We start from the raw sequence: 17,985 nt of genomic DNA on the forward strand, positions 1-17,985 counted from the left end.
GTAACGTTGAATTTGTGCTTTCTCCTCACCTGGAAATTGTCACAAATGTTTCATATTACTGCTCAGTCCTTAAATAAGTTTGTGCTTTCTCCTGAATTGGAACTTTTAAATGAAATGAGTAGCTCTTGTGCTTATTTTGTGTTAGGTCAATAAAGATCAAGTCACTTAAAGAACAGAAAATGTACAAATATATATATAAAAAAAAGATGAAAGCTTTTCTAACTTGACAGTCTACAGTAACAACTTTTTAACATTTTGACATAGCAAGTTTTCACATAAAAACATTTAAGCTTCAGCTGCTTAAACAAGCTCTTAGCAGGGTATGCAACATACCTAAAGATTCTACTAGAACATAGGAACTACAAAAACCCTTTTGACTTTTAACTTTAACAGTTGTTAACACTGGGTCAAACAGCACAAGGGTTGACACATTTTGTGTCAAGCGTTTCAGAGATTCAAGAAGGAGAAAGGCATCAGATTTGCATTCTCCTCCATCAGTGTCATCAGTTCAGAGAAAATGTTTTTCAGGATATTCATGTCCCATCCCAAGTTTGAGTTTTCAACGTATTTCAAGTCGTTGGAAACATCAAGGCAAGCAGTAAATTCAGCCTGTCTCTTGCATGCTGGAATTAGAGTCCTCAGTTACTAGAAAAATCAGTTTCAGGGTATTCCTGTCTTCAATTTCACTGGTAGACATGAGATTCACATATTCATTTCCAAAGTGCTTATCTTTGTACTGCAGCCTGAACTTTTGCTTCACCCCAAAAACATGGAGAAGTTCATCGGCAGACACTGGGATTCCTTTCTTGAGTGTAAGTTTTCTTGCATGATCCTCCCCAACAAAAACAATCCTGTTGACATTTTTCTCTTCTTTTCTAAAATAATTTGTTGTTAATGTACTAAATAAAGTTTCAAGTTAGCTCGGTGCCAGATTGTGTACTGATTTAAAAACAAAGAAGAATTTTAAACTCAATTCTAAAATGCACAGGTAGCCAATGCAGTGATTTTAGGATAGGTGAAACATGATCAAATTTACGTTTTCTTTTGAGGAACTTAGCAGCAGCATTCTGTACTAGTTGGAGATGAGCAATAGAGTGTTTAGGTATGCCATAGAGAGAGTTGCAAAAGTCCAACCGCGATGTAATTAGCGCATGGACAGCAATCTCTAAGGTTTTCTCAGAGAGAGAGGATCTGACCTTAGAGAGAAGATGTAGCAGGAAAAAACAAGAACTAATCACTGCATTTATTTGTTTTTCGAATTTGAGGTTGTGATCCCAGAGAACACCTAAGTTCTTAGTGCAAGACGAAGTTGGAGAAAGGTAATCCAGATCAATATTACTGCTTTTAAAGTTATCCTACTAAAAACTTCATAAATACTTTACCTTATATGAGAATGTGCCTCTTCAGGGTTACCATTCGTCTTCCTCCTACCATATAACCATACAGTGGATAAGCATTAGTCAACCTTTTTTCTAAACCAAATCCTATGTCCTTTGTGATTTTATAGTGAATTTCATCTTGACTCTGAGTTGATGTAACGAGTGGCATTTATGCTATCTGGGTTATTTGCTTAAACTATTGACAGGATTGCCTGAATTAAATCTAAATTAAAATAATTTTTTTACTTATTTATCAGGCTGTCACCGTTACAGAATTCAAACCATCATTCAAAAATGATATTATAAAATTCACACTTTTCAGATTACATTTTTCAAGGTTCAAGTGCGCCCGAACATGGACTTGAACCTTGAAAAATGTAATCTGAAAAGTGTGAATTTTATAAGATCATTTTTGAATTTATTTGTTTTTCTTATGGTTGTTCGAATCTGTGATGGTTTGAATATGTTGCCGTGATTGTATCAGATTGGACTTTGAACTCTTTTTGTGATTTATCGGAACTTTGGATTGAACTGGTTCTTTTGATTCTGATTGAACTCTGTGTCCAGTATTTCAGCTAATGGAAAGTGTATGAATCAGCCACACAGTTGTTTACACAACAGTTTGGTAAAATTGTGAAAAGAGAAAAAATATATATACCAGACCAATTGTATTTCCTTTTCTGGATTGTGAAAGGGTAACCTCTTTGTAGTTTGTTATTTTGGGGCCCCAGAAATTGAGACAGGCCCTACAGTATTTTCAGGAAATATTTTCACCATTGCCATTCCATTTCCATACACACAGCAACCAGGGCCAATACCCCTACACCACCATCGACTTTTGTGGTAATTGATCCTCCAGACATCGCAACACCCAACTGGGTCCCAGTGCAACAAATCCCACAACAACCCAGACCACCACCTTCTACTCTACACCCACATTGTTTCGCAGTCCTTCTCCAAGAACCCAGGTGCGCTTTGCTACTCCATCACCAGGGGAAAAAGCTTCTCCACCAACAGGGCTCCCTCACCGACGGATTTCATGCAGCTGTGCACCTCCACAGAAACTTCACCTCCTTCAGGAACACAGCAACACTTGCCTGGAATTCTCCCAACTCCTGACAGAGGAATTTATCAGTTGTCAGAACAAATAAAAGGGAACTGGGATATCCTGTTTAACTGTCTCAAACAGCAGGACCAAGCTTTGAAGGTACTCACCCAGGAGTTTGCAACTACAATTTCACAACATAAAGCCAAGTTTGAAACCTTGACTGCTCAGCAACAATGTGAGGTAGAGGACTCTGATCAACTGACAAAAGGCCTGAAGGTGATGGTAACAGGATAACTGCGGAAAAGTGAAAGAATAGTGGAATGCATAGTCGATATACTATAATATCTAATAAATGAAGTCTCCAAGTGTTTTTTTGCATATATTGCATTAAATGAATGCTTGGCTGAAAAGATGCGTCTTTAATCTAGATTTAAATAGGGCGAGTGTGTCTGATCCTCGAATAGTGTTGAGAAGGCTAATCCAGAGTTTAGGTGCTACGTATGAGAAACCTCGACCCCCTTTGATGGATTTAGTTATTCTAGGTGTTATCAAAACTCCTGAGTTTTGAGATCTTATAGAGCGTGATGGGTTGTAGTGTGATAGAAGCTCTGTAAGTAGGTAAGGGCTAGACCGTTTAAGGCTTTTTAAGTGATTAAAAGAAGTCTTGAAGTCACAAATGCATGAATAAGTTTCTCTGCGTCAGCAACACATAGAAATGTGGCCAAATTACGAAATTTTCTAAGGTGGAAAAAGGCTGTTTAGAATACTGCTTAACTATTGACGGATGTTCCATAAAACCCTCTTCTTCAGCAAAGAATCTTGGCGTTTTATTTTCGATAGTACTCCGTCATTTGAGAACCATGTTGCAAACACCTGTAAAATTGTGTTTTTTCACCTTAAAAATATATCTAAACTATGTAATATGCTGTCACCATCAGATGCAGAGAAGTTAATTTATGCCTTTATGACATCAAGACTAGATTACTGTAATGCACTATTAGGTGGTTGCCCTGCAGGCTTATTACAATATTCATTAATGTCATTCCTTGGGAGTTAGGAACTAATTGAGTTGAGACTACTTTTTCCAGAACTTTAGATATGAAAGGTAGATTCGATATAGCTAAATCTACTGTAGAAGGGTTTCAGAGACAAAATATAAAGATAAAATCCAACTACTGAAGAGGCACAGACCTCAAACCAAAAGAGAATCTGTGGAATAACATACACTCTAAGAATTGCTTGGTTAAAACATAACCCAACTTAACCCAGCTGGGACAGAACACACGCTGGGTTATTTTGACCCAAGTACTGGGTTTAACCATTTCACCCAGAATGCTGGGTTGTTTGTTTGACCCAACCAGTGGGTCAGATTAACTGTGTTTTTGGGTTAAACATTGCCTGAACATTGGGTTATATGATGTCTCATTGCCTTGCTACTTTTTACCAATAATACACAAAATAATGTAAAATTATTATAATTTTTCTGTAATACAATTCCACAAATCAAATCAAATGCAATTGCAAGTATCAATCTTAATCAATTTTATTTTAAAACAATTTTTGAATCTGTGCAATTGTCATACATTTCATTCAACACCTACAGACACGGATAAAACAAGATTTTTTTAGATCAGTTTCTTTAAAAACACAAAACTGTGTGAATTAAGCAATGTAGATTCCTATTCTAGAGTATGTTAACATTGCAGCATTAGAACAATTAGAATGAGAATGTATTATTGCCATGTGAGAATCAGTGCAAACAGTGTCAAAAGCTTACAATAGTTTGAAATCCAATAGTCAAATATGTTTTCAAGTGGCCATGTTAAAAGATTAGAGCATTTACATTGCGTTGCAGGAGCAGCGCTGAAGCAGAAGGCAGCAGTCGTTTAGACTCTATACGTGTTACACATGCCTGCACTCAGTTAATATGAAAGTGCATTGTTAAGGGCACTGTAAAAATGCATATGGATTGACAAGAAAAGTAACAATTTAATTATAATGCGTGTAAGTGATGTCAAATGTGTTTTATAAAGTTCTCAAAACCACTCACTGCTTTTGACAGATTAACTTTATGTACAGTATGCAGAGAGACAGAGCAACACAATGTCAGCAATGAACTACGGTTAGTGCTACTTAAATTTACTCCAGGTATAAATATATCAATATAAAGCATAAACAGGGCATCACACCCAGGATTCCAGCTCTGACTGGGTCTCTAATCCTGTGTGTTGGGCGTGGCTTCTCTGTGCCAGAACACTCCGATGAAGCGCCTGTTCAGAACAACTTCGGTACTGGAGATGGCCATTCCTCATAATTGTCTGTGTACTGGATAAACACTGCCTTCAGGTCTCCCCCGAACAAAACCTGACACAATTAGAATAATCCCTCTTTTTACATTTAATCGCAGTCAGAAATCGTTGTTGAACAAAATTCTGCGAGAGGATAATGAATTAAGCACAACATTGACCGTTTGTGTTTATAGCAGCATATACATTTAATTGCAGTAAATATACAGTTAAACTTCTTTGATAACTGTTTACTTACATTACTGAGCTGAAGCGGTGGATGGATTTGAGTTCTTAGTTATATTTTTATTCTGTGGTAAAAAAAAGAGAGTGGTGTCATTATCTTAACGGTTTCCTCGACACCATTTAGCTTAAGTTGCCAGACATTATTATTATTATTATAATTTTCAAAGTAAAATTATTAATAATCTGCTTTTAAAGAAATTATTTTATATAATTTTCATTCATTCAATAATTGAACTCTAATTAAAATACTTTTCCCCTAGCATCATTTAGAGCACAGACTCTGTCCTCCTGAATGTCGAAGACGCCATCGACAGCAGAAGGAAAGAAATTCATCTTTGATTTTCTGAAGACCCTCATTGAAGCAGACATCCCTCTTGAAAAAAAAACTTCTAAATATTGCAAACAAGGAGGGGCTATTCCAGGTCCATCTCATTTACGCTCTGATTACCTTCCACATTTATTTCCTCAGTATTTGAAGAATATCAAGCAGGGGTTACATGAATGCCCTGTGTATGTAAACGCAGATGAAACAACAGATGCTTGTGGCCGTTGTGTCCTCGCTATTCTCCTTCAGCCAGTGGGCAAACCCCCTCTTGCAGCAGATATAGTTTTTTAGATAAGGTTAATTTCAGCACCGTTTCACATGCTGTCATCTCCTGTCTTACTCCAACAACATCAGCTTCAATGATTAATGTGCTTTTGTCATGTATTCTGAAAGTTAGTTGAAAAAAACGTTTTACACAATTCTCTATGGACTCTTTCCCAAATGCCAAACACATTACTTGTCTGGCACACCTGCTGCAGTTAGTTTTAAGTGTTTCCAGACACCTTTGGAGAACTCAATAGGATGTGCGGTTTGGTGAAACGAGTTTTCTGCGAAGCACCCAGACGTCGTCTTGAATTGAGGGACTTCATAATGCAGCAGGGCCTGTCTCCTCTCATGCCAGTGTTTGCTGTCCAGACAAGATGGGGATCCTGGATAAAAGCAGTCCAATACCTGGCTCATAACATGGATACCTTGCATGACTTCATAGCAAGACTGCCACTTTCCTTCAAAGCTGTGCAGGACCTTAAAGATCTGTTGGAGCAGAGGAGGAAGCTTCTGAAAGTCCAGGCCACCTTCATCGTTGAGCACAGCTCTGATATACTTGCCACCGTCACCAAACTGGAAGAAACCTTCAGACCTGTGGCTGCTACCATCTATAGTCAGCTGGAGGACCTCAGCATGCTATTTGAGTATGGGTATGAGTCAAATGACCAGGAGCGGCACACTTGTTCACATCTGTTTAAGGAAGCAATGGCAGAATGTTCCATAAAGTTACAGGCTGTGATGGAAAGACATCCTTGCATTAAACTACTCAAAGCCCTCCCAATCTTGGATCCAGTCAAGGTCACTGGTTTCAAATCTGATAATAAAGATTATATTATCAGTCAGCCACCAATTGTGTAAGTTCTCCCACTTAAAAAGATGAGAGAGGCCTGTAATTTTCATACTGATAAAGAGTTCAAACAGGTCCCATTAATACAGGTAACGAGTGGAGGACAGACGAGCCTTTTAAAGAAGAAGTTACAGGTCTGTGAGAGCCATAAATCTTGCATTTTTGTAGGTGACCAAATACTTATTTTCCACCATAATTTGCAAATAAATTCTTAAAAAATCAGACAATGTGATTTTCTGGATTTTTTTCTCATTCTGTCTCTCATAGTTGAAGTGTACCTATGATGAACATTACAGACCTCTCCTCTTTTTAAGTGGGTGAAATTGCACAATTGGTGGCTGACTAAATACTTTTTTGCCCCACTGTATTTTCTGGATCCTTTTTGTGATGTGCTATAAAAGAGACATGGCTTTGTTTTGAAAACGGGTTATTCCAATTCCATTTGTATTGTAAACCTGGTTTCTGCATGGAATTAACAAAAAAGTCAGCAGATTACGTGTGGCCCTGCGCATAACTAACCTGTAAGCAGGGAGTTAACGTTAATTGTTGAATGGGTGGTTGGTCAGAGTACATTGCACTTGCTTTTGGTTAACATATAAACAACACTGTCATTTCATAACTCAGCAACATTCACAGCTTGCTTATCAACGAGTGTTTGCGTAATTGCCACACACTGATGCTTACCAAAATACAGTTTTATCGTCATATATAGGAAACTATCAATGATTCCCATACAGGCTTTGTTAAAAAAAAGATACTATTTAGTAATTGTTTGCCATTTGCTGTAAAACACCATGGCATCCTCGCTTAAACAAACAGTTTTATGGTTTTATTTCTATTTGAAATAGCCACACGCCTATCATAAATGATCGACAATAATAATGTTTAACACTTGAATGATGCAGCAAGTGGCTGTTTTAAACAACTAAAATGGCTTTAACATTAAACTTTACTTACAGTTTAGTAAGCTCACCTTAAACAGGCCATGTGCTAACACGACGATAAATTACGAGTTCACAATGCATTAACATTTAAAAACCTAAACCATGGACCTCGGAACAAGGGGGGCCATAATTTCAAGTCACGCGGAGGGGGCGCATATGCATTGAAACAGACAATATTATTGATGTATTAAATAATGTTGCGAGCACTTTATTTATTCCTACACCACACAGTCACATCTACAGTACACACATTATGAACACACACACACATGCGAGAGGACACAGGAACGAGAGGGGCGGGCCAAGGACGAGACTGGAGAGAACGCATATTAAGTTGTAATGGATACGCTCTTCACCTCACATACTCCAAATCGCTAAATGTCACACCATTTTCAGCAAATGAAAAAGTCACAAAAAAGGTACAAATCTGTAACAAATTAATCTTAATAATTAATCTTATAATTGATCCTAACGAAAAAAAATAATTAAGTCTGGAGAGAAGGCGGTGGATATTTTATAAAAGAGAGAAAATTACATCGGAGAAAGGAGGAACGGAAGTCAGAGCTCGGTGGAAATGGCGGAATCGTGTGTTTGTTGAAATATTGGATTGCCATGAAGGAATTAGTTTTTTCTCAAGTGAACCTTGTGGACATTACGTCCCAAATCAGTGGATATGTATTCAGCGCAAGGAGAGTTTAAAGACAAACCGACGGCCCTCCTTTGCAAACGGTGGCACGCCATAAACGGTTTGAAGATTTTTTCCTTCTTTTTTGGAATCGACAAATGTGCACATTAAACGTCCAAAGATAAGAAGTTGGAAGGAAATTACACAGTTGCATAATCTAGGACTTACCGGAAAGCATCCACTGTGAAATAAGTAAATTGGTACGCTAAGGACTCAAATGCCATAGCGGATTACAAATTATCTATTTTATTTGGTGTGCTAAGCTCATCATTATTTTAACATGCAGTTAAAACCGCTACAGTACCTCAAACAACCCAAAATGATGACCCAGCACAATTAACCCAAAAAGGTGTTTACAGAAATAACCCAGCAATTTTTAGAGTGTAAAGAGAGCCTTTCAAACAACCACAAAGACTCACTGGTATAAAATTTACCATTTATCTCTAAGGTAGTGGAAAAATGTATTGCAATTCAAATTCATGAACATCTCTCCAATAATAACTTGTATGAACAATTCCAATCTGGTTTTCTTCCCCCACCCCACAGCACTGAGACTGCTCTTGTCAGAATAACTAATGATCTACTGTTGGCAACTGACTCTGGGCTTTTAACCATACTTGTCCTTCTTGACTTGAGCGCTGCCTTTGATACTGTCCCATATCAGATTCTCCTTGAAAGGTTAAATTCCATGGGTATTACTGGCACTGCTCTATCTTGGTTTAGGTCATATCTATCTGGACGCAGTCAGATAGAAAATTCAATTAAAAGGTTTTAGTTCAAGAATATCGACAGTCACCACTGGTGTTCCCCAGGATTCTGTTTTGGGCCCGCTTCTTTTCATTATCTATATGCTCCCTCTTAGTAATTTTCACTGTTATGCGGATGATACCCAACTTTACCTGCCTGCCAAACCCACCAGAAATTTTCCTCTTCCATATGGGTGCTAGATCTTTTAGTTATGCTGCCCCCCTCCTATGGAACTCTATTCCTCTTGATGTTGGCAATACTGAGTGCTTGCTGACTTTTAAAACTCGTCTTAAGACATATCTTTTATATAGGCTTTTTTATAACATGTTTTATTGGGACTTATCTGCACTGTACATGTATATGCTGTTGGTTTGTTGTTTGTTTTGTTTTATGCAGTGACCTGTATATTGCTTGTGAGGCGACCTTGGGTGTTCTGAAAGGCGCCATGAAATAAAATGCATTTTTTTAATTATTATCATTACATCCTAATAATATGGGTAAGCTGAAGCAGCTCCGGACCCTTCTGAAAAAGTCCAACGTACAGTTAAATGAATGGACGTTTTTAAGGGAAAACTAGTAGGAACATAATTCAGTTGAAACTAGTTTTTCCAGAACTTTATGTCAGGGTTTACCCGTTGTTCTTTTTTTGGCCACTAGGGGCCCTATTGAGTGCTTATTTGCCCTTCACATGTGTCATTAATGGCATCAGTTTCACCTGTGTGCTGTTTATGCAGAGTGTATTTAAGCTCTCTGTTTCCTTTGTTTTGTGCTTGGTGTTTGAGTGTGTGTGACCCATCCGTTGCCCTACTCATGTTATTGATTCTTGTGACTCAACTTCAAAAGATGTACGACCGGAACATAGTGTCAGACTTTCCTTGTGGATGGACTCTGACTGAGTCTTTTTGAGTTAATTGTATCTTTTATTATTATTTTCCTTCCATTGTATTGGATACAACAAAGTTGCCCTGTGACCTTTGGGAAATAAATTGACTTCTGAGATCTGCTGTGTCTGCTTCACCTTTTGGGTTTCATCTCCGCCTAGTGGGTCATCTGGTAAAGAGGCAGACTGACACTTTAGATATGAAAGGAAGATTCAATGAAGGTCTGCAGTTAACTAGTTCTCTAGGGTCGAGTTGTTTTTTTTTGACAAGGGGCCTTATAACAGCCACCTTATGTCCTAGTGTCAGAGATGACTTAATAATGCTAAGAAGAGAATCTATACTTTCTGGGAGCATCTCTTTCAGTAGATTTATAGGGTCTAGCATGCATGTTGTTGATTTATATTATCTAATGATTTTAGATAGTTCATCGTAATCTATAGTAGAAAATAATTGCAATTTCTCCTTATGGGCGCTGTAGTTAATTGTGCTTATTGAGACTACTTATTGACCCTGTAACTGGGGCATTAGGACCCACAGAGACCACAGGGTGAGCACCGTCTGCTGGCCTCACTAACACCTCACTTCCAACAGCAACCTACGTTTTTCCCAGCAGGTCTCCCATCCAGGTACTGTCAGGCTCGCCCCTGCGGGCAACTAATCTTGGGCTACAGGGTGATATGGCTGCTGACATGTATCATATTGCAATATATTGTATTGTGACCCATCTAATGTGATATGTAGCTATCATATCGCAAGGCCCTTGACAATACACAGCCCTAAAAAGTACAGATCTGGATGAATGATTTGCAGAGGTGCCATTGAGTGAATTGCTATTGCTGAAGCCGCTTACGTTGAAGGAAGATTTTAATGGTCTTAAACGGTTGTTCGAGGCTACTAGCCTATGAGGCTGATAGCTGAATGTTGCTGTGTGATTCGACTTAAACCTGTTCAGGTAAATAAATTTGACTCAGCGCCTAGTGGCGCATGGTAACACATGGGCGGGAGGAAATCTAGCCACTAAGAAAACACAAGATGCAACCAAAGTATATAGAACTGAATGAACTGGAAGTGAAATGGTATCGCAGGAAGTGAAGCTTCCTATACGTGATGCATGCCAAATATACTTAAAGGCACCCATACACAGGCAGCAATTAATTGAGTTAAATGCCCAAGCCATTTAATATATGATCCCGGGACTACTTAATTTAGGCAGATGTTATTTTTCCCATCGGCTGCACCAAGATCGTATTTGATGTTGTTCTGCTATAGAGAAGAGGGAGACACATACAGTAACACTGATTTGTTATTGTATTTCTTGTTCTCGTTTGAACTCAGATTCTTAAAGCCAACCTAAAAGCCTGTCTCTATTCTAAAGCAGCAATGTTCTCTCTTAAAGAAACCTATTAAAAAAAACCTTTGATTTCTTTTAAATCAACATAGAAATAGAAAATACAATGACACTGACCTGGACGTCTTTGGTGGGATTTTAAGTGCCACTCACCTATATTCAGAAGGCTTCCTTCATGATTGGATTGGTGCACTGGCAATCTCATCTTCCAAAAGGCTAAAGAAGACACTGAAATGAAAAGATTTTCTGTTCAGTGCTTTCTGCATGGGCACTGCATTAAACATTCACCCTTCATTTCAACATAGAGAGAAATCTTGCCTGAAAAAACGAAGTGGCATACACTTTCAATACATCATAGCTGTGCACCTGCTGCTAAGTGTTTTGTGTTGTACCTCAAGGATCTGCTAATTGGAGCTTATCAAAACAGTTGCATTCATTGCAGGACATCACCAGGACATAAAGGTTAGTTTGATCATTATTTAACAAACAACTGTGTGACCAAAAGAAAGCAGCAATGTACAATGGACAATCTGAAGTATACTATTGCCAATAGGTTGACTTGAAATCTAAGGTTTTTGAAACTGTTAATGGGAAGCCATGTCTGCTTTCATTTCTCACTTCTCATTTCATGTCAATTCCAATCAATTATTTCCACATTTTAACATCCATCCATATTTTTAAGAGGAAATGTGTCACTGCAAACTGATGTGATGAATGTTTGGGAACATAAATTCCCAAGACTGCATATCTAAAGCAGTATCTTTTTTAACATACAGCCACAGAAATAATTAAGAGACCACTCCAGTTTTGCCTTTAAACAGAAACAAATCTCAAGAAGGATGAAGTCACCCAACAGCTACATGAAAGACTAAGGGAATGCAGAGACAGATGAAAATGGCTTATTCCAGCATTTCTTTATTTTTAACTGATCTTAAATAAATTAAAAAACATTTGTATTGTGTTGATTAAACATGAATATGAACTTTTATCTTTTTTTGCCACAAAGAACACTGTATACAAACAACCTATAGAATCATGCTGAGTAAAATTGAGGTAACAATTTGCAATCACTTTGTTATTGTAAATTCTATTTTTGAGTAAAGAGTATCTAAATTACAGTGCTGTGAAAATTGCCTTTTTTGTTTTCTTTTATTGCATATTTGTCACATTTTGATGATTCAAATCATCAAACAAATTATAATATTAGAAAATATATGCTTAAGTGATCATTTCATTTATTAAAGGAAAAAACTATCATAGGGACAAGCCTACCTGTCTCTATGTGGGAAAAGTAATTGCCCCCACTGTTAAATCATGAACAAATTGTGAACAATTGAGTAATTAATTTAAGTTGTATTAGCCACACCTGATTACTGTCAAGTCAAGGAAAAACTTAATTTATATAGCGCTTTTTACAATTTCCATTGTTACAAAGCAGCTGTACAAGAAAACATTGACTATAAGTAAAACATAAAAGGTTATGGAAGTCAAAACACAGGTCAAATATCAGACAGACTATAAATTCCTATATGCAGTGTTAATTAAATAAAACTATAAAATTCTGTCAGACCTGTTAAATCAAGAAATCACTTAAATAGAACCTGTGTGACAAAGTGAAGAAAGCCAAGATATGTCAAAATGCAACACATCATGCCACGAAAAACACATTTATTGCATGTATTATGGTTAGAAAGCCATTTCGAAGCCTCCAGCGAACCACAGTGAGCGCCATTATCCACAAATAGAGTAAGCTTGGAACACTGGTGAAAGGCCTGCCTACCAAAATGAACCTAGAACAACGCCTTAAGAACTGCAGGTCTCTCTTGCTTTAGTTAAGGTCAATGTTCAGCAAAAATGCCATCCATGGTAGAGTTCCAAGGTCAAATACACTGCTGACCATAGAACACAATGGATCAGCTCATATTTGCCAAAAAAACATCTTGATGATTACAAAAACCTCAGGACAAATATTCTGTGGATTGACGAGACAAAAGTTGAATTTTTGGAAGGTGTGTGCTCGTTACATCTGGCAAAAATTAAAAACAGTATTTCATAATTAGAACATCATACCATACCATTGGGGTTTGCAGCTCCCGGACCTGGACAACTTGCCATCATTGTGGAACCATGACTCCATGAAATCATAAAGAATATTGTCCAGACATCAGTTTGTGACCTCCTGCGCACTTGAGTTATGTAGCAGGACAATGATCTAAAACACAACAGCAAGCCCACCTCTGAATCAGGCATGTGCAGAGGGGGGAGGGGCAGAGGGTGCTTGAGCACTTGCCTCTATGGCCCTTAATGCCGAAAGTGCCCTTATGTCACGACACAAAAAAAGATTTGTAATTAAAGGCCCTTTTGTGAAGGCCTGCTCAATCTAACTATTAGTCAAATTAATTAACAATTTAATCCTACATGAAATGATTAAACATGATGACCTTTTCCCTGATGGCCTCATTTTGGATAACCTCTAACGTTTAGACGCCTTCAGCAGTTTGCACATTTCCAGGATACAAACCATTCGTGGCTGCCGGTAAGTTGTGTTTTCAGCGGAGTGGTGTGCTTGTTTACTTATTATTGTAATTATTATTATAAGTAGTTGTAGTAGTATTTTACAAGAAAGCCGTGAAGAGAGAATGCATGGCTGTTTCGTGAGTGAACTGAAGTGACGTTAGCTGCGGCCAATGTTTCTTCTACACATAGCGATATTAGGCCGATTCTAAAGAGTTGGAGCAAAATTACCTTGAATGTTTCTTTTCGTATGTATGCAAATTGTATTATATCAAAGGTACAAAGATTCATTTTCATTTTGTAATTTCAGAAAGTTTTTGATTTCAAGTCTTCCTTTCCCCAAATTGGGTCATACCGAAACACAATAATATATAATTTAATGAGAAGGATTATATTTACATATTAAGATTTTGTTTAAATCTACTTTTTAAATACATTTTTTGCTATTTAAAAATTTTCACACTTATATCAATAATGGTTAAAATTTTAACAATATTTCAAATGTAATTTATGACATTTGTAGTAGGCCTATTTTGAATCCAATCTTTCTCTGTTAAAGGCATAACAAAGTTAAGGATTCATTTTATATACATGAACCAAGACAAGTTCATAGCATCTTAGTTGATAATTTAATGTACTTAGTGTATTTTTGACAAAACATCCCATGTTTCAGTCGTGACACACATTCAGTATTTATGGTAATATTTTGGCAGTGATCACACTATTTAATTTTAAATGTTAATACAAACAACTGACTATGCTGTACGTTGCATACAGCCTGCACATACGCAGCACAAAGCATTGCTATGAGAGCATTGCGTTAACAACGCAAGGTTGTGGGTTCAATCCAAGGGGTTTGCAGATACCTATTTAAAATGTATAGGATAATGTTAAAGTCGCTTTGGATAAAAGCATCTGCTAAATGTAATGTTAATATCTCATAGAAAACCTACAGCTTACATACTATATCACTACTATAACATACTAATTTTCTAATAATATGCAGTAGATTCTTGATAAAAAAATATAGGGTTGTGGTTAAAATCAGTCACAGCCTATTGACTAAAACAACCACTTTTTCGGTAGTGACATGACAATCTGGGACACATTATTTTTACATAAAGTTTGATAATTTACAAATACGATATGAAATAAATATGTTTTTTTATTGAACTTTTTTTTAAAACATCAAAAAGGTATTTTTTAAAACAACAATGGAAAAAAATGCATCCGTTAAAATGTTGGGGTTTGGGTTCGGGAGACCCATCTCCCAATTGAAAGTAAAACAAATAAGGATTATATATATATATTGATATTACTGATATTATAAATATTGTTGTGGGTTTCGGAAGATGATTGAAGGATCTTAGTAAACAATTAAGATTTGAATACTTGAATGCTTCTTAAATGGGACAGCAGTTTGCACAAAGTCTGTAGAATGGCTCATAAACAAAGCTACATGTTCACTTCTTGAATCAATCTTTGCTGTTTGGGGATAAAAGTTTCACAGGTGTCAAGGGGTCTGGTCTTTTTATGGTATTTGACTAAACCTATTCAGTGTTTCCCATTAATTAATTAGACTATGGCTGTAATGGGAGGTTAAAACCCAGATATTTTATTAAAAATAATGCGACGAGTATTAATATTACTGAATATAAATCTTAAGCAGACAAACAGATAGTCAATGACAATTCTTGTGTACCAGGAGTTGGTGGACAGGTGATGTGCTGGAGCCAGCGGTGAAAAGTTTGACGTTGTGACATGCCACTTCCACAGCCCTTAGCACTCTCCTCACAACGGTGCATTTGGCAGTGAAGATTTAAGTCAGCAGACCCGCTCGCCCCTCCAGGGCCCCGACCCTGGCGGGACAGATCTCTAGTTCCTCAGTCACGATGTCTGGGGGACTGGTCACAGCTCCCCGTCACAGTGCCTATTGAGGACGATCCGTCTCGGCCACACGAACATGTTTGCCAGGAACCCGCCCAAGTCTTGGGTAATTATCCAACCTCAGCAGAGGCTCGTTTACCGTCATGTCGTCTTTATGGATCAGCATGTCTTTGAATATCCCGGGTTTAATGATTCTTATCACAGCTCTGACAGTGTCGTATCGCTGAAGTTCTCTGAAGGTCTGCATACATTGTTATATGTGATGTCTGACGAGTGGTCACCAATCTGGCCTCCAGTTCAGATGACTCTTTACCTTGTACAGGCCCAATGGCCTTGGCAATGTGGAACAAATCGTCAGCCGGTAGTGTGGTCAGATCTTTACGGATGTCCCACACCAAGCGTTTCCTCCATGACTTCTTTCTCCGTCTTCTCCTCCATTGCAGCCTCAACCTTAGGATGGAGATAATCATCTGCAGATCACCTGGCACATGCCTTGTGTCTTGTCGCCCATGGATGTAGCAGCTGCCACCCTTAAGCCCAACCCCAATTGGTCCCGACGGTTCTGAGATGACAGGATCAGCCTCCCTGTGTCACGTGAAGCCGATCCCGGACGAGCTCCCAATACTCTGTTGCAGGTATCGATTTCACAGACCCCGCAGCCAGATTACTGCTCCATTTAAAACAGGAATAATGTCAGAAGAAATAGGAGTCGCATCTGCTCTTTCAAAGCTCATCTGCTGATCTCTTTATTCAATGCACAACCAGTACAATTCTGGTACAAACAATTATTTTGAATACATTACTCAACATTCTTTTCTCTGCGTTACCCACAGTGCATTACTCAAATATCACCAACATCAAAATACATCACATTTCCGACACTTAGTCTCCTTTTCTTCATTTTACCATTTTCAGCAAACAACTAAATACTCAACAGACATTTTATAAACAGCCATCATGTTCTAAACAAAAAGTGATTATATATTAATTTACTCATCATATCAACTGTAAACGTGAGCATTTAAACTACTCTTGCTTCTTAAAGCCAATGTGAAACACAATTCACTCTTTTCTCCCTGAGGGGTACATTTGTATTGGATCTCCACAAATCCAGCCATTTTCATGCTTTCTTCAGAAAGTGGTCACGTGACCACATAGCGCGCCAAATGCTAAAACGTGACTCACTGGTGCCCAGGGCAGGAAGCAGACAGAAAGGCATAAGCAATGGTCTGCTCGCCGTCTCACGTCGCAGAATACACACAATGCACAAGAGGCAATAATCCCTTCTCCCAAACATCATAAAATAGAGACTGTGTCTGTCACCGGGATTAGCAAACATGAACGCTAGAGGTGCGACAGTTGCTCCTCTGCGCTTAAAGAAGGTTAAAAATGACACTGTGGTATAATGAACACACTCAGGCTCTAAAGAAAGCGGCATGAAAAATGTAGCGCAGCTTTAAGAAAACTAAAGTAGAGGTATTTCGTATAGCATGGAAGGATAGTATTAGAAGAATACTATCTAATAGAAGAAAACCAGCACAAGGTTTTTATTTAACACCTTAATAGATAATAGAGATTTAAATCTCTTTGCTCCTCACTACTTGAATCATCTGGTCTTGATGAGATATATAGCTGAGTATCATCTGCATAGCAATGGAAGCTAATTCCATGTTTTTTTAATAATGTTTCTGAGGGGCAGCATGTATATGGAGAACAGCACGGGTCCCAGAATCGATCCCTGAATCGCGAATATTTTAGATTTTCTCTGTAAACAATGTCATGAATTTATTGCTACCGAGGTCCGGCGGAATAGCCAGTTCAGTTGATGTCTGTTTATTTGTTAATTTAGCAACTGTGCTAAATAAAAACCTTGGATTGTTTTGTTGGTTTCTATGAGGTTACGGGGTGTTCAGCCTTTCTATAACAGTTTGCACTCTCTTTCCACGCAATTTTAAAGACCTCTAATTGGGATTTTTTGCATTTGCGCTCTGGTCAACGGGTTTCTCTTTTAAGGGCGGGAGTGGTGCTATTGTACCATGGTGCAATATTTTTCATGGTGCAGTATTCTTTTTTTACTTCAAAGGTGCGACAGCTTCTAATGTATTAGAGAAAATAGTGCCCAATGTGGTGGTCATGTCATCTACAGCATGGGTTCTTCAGAGGATTGGTTTGGCAGGAATTATAACACCAAACCAAATTTCCAAAAAATGGGACAATTTACAAAAGAAAATATAAGGTACAAACTGAATGCATGTATTAATTTCATTTTGTGTGAATTTTCTTCTTGCTAGTTTAATAGACAATATATTTATTTTATTTTAGGAGCTCCGCTGTCCACCTAAGGGAACGGGAACAGATAGTGGGGAGGCCACAGCAGCCACATGGCCGTGGTTTTCTGCGATGCATGAGGCTATTGGGCGGAGGCCGTCTATTGAGCCTCCCATTCTGATAGACTCATGCGACGCAGAAGTCACAGGCAGTTCTGCTTTGTCCAATGAGCCTGGCTTGTCACCATCTGCATCTGTGGAGGAAAGGGAGGAGGACTCCACAACCTCCGCACCATCTGGCACAGGCAACTTTCA

This window comes from Barbatula barbatula (assembly GCF_947034865.1).
Source record: "Barbatula barbatula genome assembly, chromosome: 2".
Taxonomy (NCBI): Eukaryota; Metazoa; Chordata; class Actinopteri; order Cypriniformes; family Nemacheilidae; genus Barbatula; species Barbatula barbatula.